This window comes from Oratosquilla oratoria, chromosome 8 (genome assembly GCF_046742065.1).
Source record: "Oratosquilla oratoria isolate Oo_2021 chromosome 8, ASM4674206v1, whole genome shotgun sequence".
NCBI lineage: Eukaryota > Metazoa > Arthropoda > Malacostraca > Stomatopoda > Squillidae > Oratosquilla > Oratosquilla oratoria.
The window spans coordinates 34689638-34696404 of record NC_134784.1 but is presented as its reverse complement, the minus strand read 5'-3'; the positions used below and the strand labels follow the sequence as shown (position 1 = coordinate 34696404).

At 40.3% G+C, this 6767-nt stretch overlaps 1 protein-coding gene across 1 annotated transcript in view; it reads left to right on the top strand.

Annotated features, from left to right (window-relative positions):
• Positions 1-1798: 1798 nt before the first annotated feature.
• The window catches only part of LOC143027472 (parapinopsin-like), a 41566-nt gene continuing 36597 nt past the window's right edge, over positions 1799-6767 (top strand). The window contains exon 1 of the mRNA XM_076188758.1: positions 1799-2056. The gene's annotated coding sequence lies outside the window, so the exon portion shown is untranslated. The remainder of the gene's footprint in view (positions 2057-6767) is intronic.

Genomic DNA, 6767 nt, shown 5'->3' with positions numbered 1-6767 from the left:
TTCACAATGGTTATCCTGAGTCATTTTCTTACCTTCCACACCTATAAGAACTCTCCCATCTATTACAGTGTCTCGCCTATGAAGATGATATCCCTTTCTCCTCATTTGATTCTGTCGCACAGTTTAGTTATTATGCTAGTCAAGGACTATACCATATTGTCTTTGACTTTGATACTCTCTCCTAAGAACTTTCCCGTCCCAGTACAGTATCTCGCCCACCAAGATGATTATATTTTCTCCTAAATTAATTGTTAGTCAACAGTTCTGTCACACAGTTTAATTATTATGTTAGGCAAGTCACTAGTCTATAATTCAGGTGTTCCTCCTCCTTTCCTATGTTATAAATGGGAACTACGTTAGCCCCTTTCCATCCTCAAATCACTATTCCTTTTCGCGAACACTTCATGGTATCTTGAATCTTGTCCACCAGCTGTTCTCTCTCTTTTTTATGACAATTGTTTAACCAAACCAAATTTCAATTCTCTCTCCTACACACTCTTAGCTCATAATTTTCCATACTTAAGTTGCTAAGATGTAGAAATATCTCCGGTATCTTATGCAGATCTTTTGTCTCTCTGAATCCCCTCCAACCAAGCCCTTGAAAATAGATAAATAAATCCTCAGTTCTGTTAAAACTAGCTTCCCTGACCAAGCGTCTATATACAAGAGGCTAAAGTCTTATGTAGACGCATGGACACCTCATCCTCTAGACAACACCCTTCCCAGAAAAACCTGGGTACAGTACAGCTAAATAGGCTACATATAGGTGCTGGCCGTGCAGTCAAATACAGGCCCATTAACACTTCCTGGATGAGTGTAACGTGATAAGATCTTCATGTCCCCTAACAGACTTACACAACTCAGAACTAGCGACCTACCTCACTAATTGTCATTTTTATTAACTCGGGCTCTCGACAATTATATTTGCCTTGTTTATACCGTATGACTCACCTCGAGTTTCAACGCTCGCTTCTGTCGTTTCAAGTTCAAGACCTTTAGGACCACTCTTACAGTACACACATTTCAGACTTATCAGCATCGGGGTCTTTTGCTGTAAATCTAATATTGTTAGTGTGTTATTGCCTCTATCTTATAATTCCTTTGAGCCATTGGACTATTATACAGGCCGTTGTTACACTCGACAGTGTTCTGTCGTATAAATCCCTTCCTCCTCTTGTATCCTAATTCTCTTCCTTACAAGTAAAGTCACCCATCACTATTATGTTTTACTTGGTCATGCTCTTGTCACGGTGGAACATACACTGACCCAAAATCCCTTTCTGCCTTCTCATCTCCCAGTTCCACGATATCCGTGGTTGTTTTTCTTTGCCTCTATTATCACTCCTCCCATTTTTTTTTCTTTCTATCCTTTCTCCATAAACTGCATTTTCCACCTTCCACTTGTGTGTCAATAATCGTATGTAACTCCCTCGATAAGACACGAATTTAGGAACTCCAATGTTGGCGACTCGAGGCGCTATTCACTACACCAACAAACCGTGTATGTGTGTGCGTACAACTCATTTGCTTTATTGCGATGTCCAGGAAAAGAGCGTGCGTGTGTGTATGTACACGTTTCTGTGCACATGAGCATGTGCGCGTGTTTACTGTACGCCTGCGCGTTGGGGTCCGTTTCTTTAGGTGTTCTTGTCTGTTTACTTCCTTTCTCCCCTCTCGCGGCGTGTTCCTACTCGCTACACCCGCATGATATCTTCGTCAGCTTGCGTTCGAAGACATCATCGCTATGCTACGTCAAAGTTAATGTCATTCACTGCTTTATTCCCTCCAGCGAGCAGGTGAACACGTTCGTATAGCCTCCTCAGAAGAGAACGGAGCCCAGTTCGTGGCCACAACGCATGCGCACTCGTCGGGGGAGTAACTTGAGCGAGCCGGAGCTTAAAAGCATGAAGAGCGTTTGCGCTGGCTGCAGTGGGTCTTCGCCAAAGCTCACCGTCCTTCGATCTCCTTCAGCAGCAGCTTCGTGCAAGGATTTCCGTAGGAGGTGCTGCAGTTGTGTGTCGCCAGGAGGACATCCACCCTGGGGCGTATGACAGCCGTAAGTGTTAGTTCAGTTTTGAATGTTTGTGTGTGCATCATGTTTTCTTTACGTGTTTGGTCAGTTTATATTTCCATTACCAAGGATACTGGAAAGTGGATAGGAGTAGAGGTTATGTGTGTGTACTGAGAATCATAAATGTACACATTGTATAGATAATCTTTAACAAAGACACGCATGTGAACTTAGAGGACATGCGTTGCAGTTGCGCACGAACACACACACACACCGATATATATAATATATATATATATATATATATATATATATATATATATATTACATACAGCGCCATTCCGTCCCTAGTGCACATTATTAACTCATATTAGTTTAGTCCTAAAAGTACCACAAAATGTAGTGTCAATGTATCACTGCTAACTCAATAAACCTATCATTATTATTTATTACATACATACACACGTACCTACATACATAATACATATATACATGCAAAGAGGGAGAGGGAGAGTCTCGTAGAAGAGAAGACAGGGCGTGGTTGCAGAACAAAACGCTTTTCCAAATTTAACGCCATGTTTACTTACTGCTCTGAACCGAGCAAGTATCGTCATTGATTGAACGGTTCAGCTTTGTGAACAAAAAACGTGACATTCTCAAAAAAGTGGAATCAAGACGCGAGTCTGAAAAAAAAGACCCGAGGACGTCGTTCTGTGTGTATGGGACTTGTTGACTTGAAGAGTCTGTTCCACTTTAGCTTAATCCTCGGGAAAGTTGTTCTCTTGTCGAGTTGGACCCGTGGATGAGTTGAAAGGGAACGAGAGCTGGAGTGCGAGGGATAGAATATCAACTTCTAATATACTTCTGATCCATTCCGTGTTGGTGTCAATTTCGAAAATAGAAGAGTTTGGGCATAATATTCTAGAATAGCCGTGGCTATCAACTTCAATCGCACCTCCGACCCATCCCGTGTAAGTGTCAACTTCGAAAGTAGAAGAGTTTGGGCATAATATTCTAGAATAGCCATGGCTATCAACTTCTAACGCACCTCTGATCCATTCCGTGTCACTGTCAACTTTTATAATGGAAGAGCTCGAAGATACTATCCTGAAAGGGCTATGAGCATGACTAGACGAAACAAGGAACCTGACTTACTTAAGAACCGATGTTTTTTAATCTGGTTGAAAGTTTGGAGATGCAAAGTCATCCGGGATGATTTAAGAACTTTGTGAAAGGTGATTGCGGCGAACATAAGTATGGAGGAGACTACAAGAGACCATAAGACCTACACTAGGGCCTTATCACGTGTCATCCCTATCCATATTTTTTTTTTTTTTTTTTTTTTTTTTTTTCAAATGACCAATTGTTTCAGCATTCCCTGTATGGTTACTAAGTTTGTTCCATTCGTTAACTACTCTATTAGTAAACCAGTCTTTGCTTATTTTCTTCTAAAATGCAAATTTACTGGCTTTCATTATTCCTTTCGTGGAAACCACGAAAGGAAAAGGTGTAGTTTGTAAATTAGGATAGAGACATAAGAACATAAGAATAAAGGAGACTGCAAGAGACTATAAGGCCTACACTAGGCAGCTCCGTATCCATCACCACTTGTCATCCCCATCCATAAAGTTGTCTAGTCGTTTTTTAAACAACTGATAGTTTCAGCGCTTACTACTTGGTTACTAAGTTTATTCCATTCATCGACCACCCTATTAGTAAACCAATTCTTGCCTATTTCCTTCTTAAATCTAAATTTGTCCAGTCTATACCCATTACTGCGAGTCCTGCCCTGTTGTTTTATTATGATGACCTTGTTTGCATCACCCTTGTTATAGCCTTTGATCTACTTGAACACTTCTATTAGATCATCCCGCACTCTGTGTCTTTCCAGAGAGTGTAAGTTTAAGTGCCTAAGCCTCTCTTCGTAAGGCAAATTTCCGAGTCCATGTATCATTTTGGTGGGACGGGATGTGGACCACCAAAACATTAATCTCTATGGCTACCCAAAAACAGAGGAGTGAGAAGAAAAATATGTTTCTTCGGTGGTAATCGTTTATATATATATATATATATATATATATTCCACCTAAGAGGTGGGCGTCATGAAGGTCATGAAGGAGAGATGTAAGGTAGCGGAACGGAGGGACGGTTAATTTTTTTTCTTTTCTTTTTTTTCTTTTTTTTTTATTAATTTCTTTTATATTTCTTTATTTTCTTATATTTTATATTTCTTTCTTTTCTTATTTTCTTTTTCTTTCTTTTTTCATTCTATTTCATATATATATATGTTTTCCTTTCCTTTTCTTTTTTCTTCTTGTTAACCTCCGAAAAGAAAAGTCTCTGGTACGTAAAATTGTTACTGTCGTCCATCAAACATTAATATCATTAACCATGAGCTCATTATCTCCCTGCGAGTGAGAAAAAAATAACTTCCAGCAACCTTCGTTGCCATGGCAACGAAGGTTGTTTACATTCCCAGACAATGTAAACAAACCCAGTAGTAATGCGGGCGAGGTGAGGTGGAAGGAAAGCAAGTAGGGTGACCAATTAGGAATCAATCACTGGTTCCATCGACATTTTTACAAATAATATGCGCTGGCGGCGTCATCGGAAGCATATTGGTCTCGCATTCGCTTAATTACGGGTTCGAATCCCGCACTCCTCTCCGATTCCCAGCAGTAACTGTTCGTACATCCCACCAACAATACAAGAAGTGCATGATAAGGCAAAGGTGGCGGCTTCGGCCGCAGCTACTCAGCGCTTCCTGGCGTAGCAGGCTCCTCACCATAGTAACATATGGCGCTGGTGGCGTTATTGGAAACGTGCTGCTCTCACATTTCCTTAACTGTGGGTTCGAGTCCCGCCCCACCTCCCCAATTCCCAGTAGTGACTTCGTTACCAGGCCTTTAGCAGTGTCTAAAGCGCATCATAGGGGAAACGTGACGGCTTCGGCCGCAGCAACTCAACACCAGCGAGCGCGTTGCTTTACTCCCACGCCGTCACCAGTCCCATCCACGGTCTCCCCGAGGATCAAGCTCCCATGCAGTCACCCTTCCTTCCCACTCAAAACAACTCTCGACAGGTTCGGTCAACTTGGCCCAGCCGTAGCCTTTCGAATGATGGAACCCAGCAATCGCGTAGACTCGAACAATGTATTAAGACATTACGAAATATCTTAATTTTCTTTTTTTTCTCCGACTGTTGGAGCAGATTTCCAACCCGCAGCCTTAGGGAAGAAGTCTGATATGCTGGAGAAAATTAAACTTCCTTCAGGATGTCAAATGACATTCTATGTGAATTGTTGAGAAAACAAAATAGTTTGACAGTGATTTCACGGCGGAAAATAGTGCTGGAGGTTGGAGGAAAGATAGACCAGTGTGATAATGCCTTTACTGGAAGAAGGGCTCTAGGAATCTCAAGGAAGTCAAGGATGAAAAGGGAAAGAGGAGATAGATCTCGTGACTCTTAGTCTTTTATTAGGAATGATGCAGTAATGAGCTAATTTGGCTGAGTTATAGAAAATTAGATTAATTAAAGTAATTCACGGGAGTAGCGAGACAACCAAAGAGGCTTTGGCATCGAATATATATATATATATATATATATGTGTGTGTGTGTGTGTGTGTGTGTGTGTGTGTGTGTGTGTGTGTGTGTAAAGACAGACAAATATGGAGGTGAGTTTCATTTTGCCACCTCACCTCCATATATATATGTATATATATATATATATATATATATATATATATATATATATATATATGTATATATATATATATATATATTGCACTGAAGATGTAATATACGAAAGTGCTCTGCTTCGTTATTTAGTTTCTTTTTCCAAGTGGTCTACTTTGCATAAGTGAACACACGTACCTGTGTTCTTATTAGCATACATATACATGTGTGTGTGTGTGTGTGTTTGTGCGGCTCAAGAATTATGTTCCACATTCACCTCCGCTGACATCAGCATCATCACAATTCAGCTTCACCCTAACCTTCACACTTCACCGGAGCACTGTCGTCCTCTATCACCAACGGACCGCCATAAGCAATGTATGTCTATGTAAAGTGGAGGAGTCTGAATAAGAAGGAGTTATGCAATAAAGCAAATGATAAGAAAATTAAGAAAAAGGGACAACTGTCCCACCCAGAGAAAAGGTAAACACGAAACAGAATCACGAAAGGAACATAATGGCGAAGATCTTAATGGCCTCCTCTCGAAGTTGTCAGAGTTCGACTTTGACACAGAGATGAATAACTCTATCATTGCATCAAGCAAAACGAGAGGGAAAAATCAGAGGTGAGACAGTAAACGGAAAGCCCCACTTTCGGAGAAAAGAATGTTGTAAAAAAGTACATATATTACGATCACTGTCCGTGACAGTGTGGTGAAGAAGACCACAATGATAGTTATATACGTATCTTCGTACAGCATATGTTCATATCTCGGAAATTAGAACATTTCACTCACTTGGGTGAGACAATAAGCTTGATAGAATGTAATATATATATATATATATATATATATATATATATATATATATATGTATATATATATAATATATATATATATATATATATATATATATATATATATATTACATATATGTCTGTGTGCGCGCGTTTGTGAAATGAATCGCCAGTAGCGGTGAATATCAATCAAATAATGTCCGACAGTTGCCACGGAATTTGAACTAAGGTCTCGCTCAATGCCAAACTGATGGTATTGAGCGAGATCTGGGTTCGAACCCCGGGG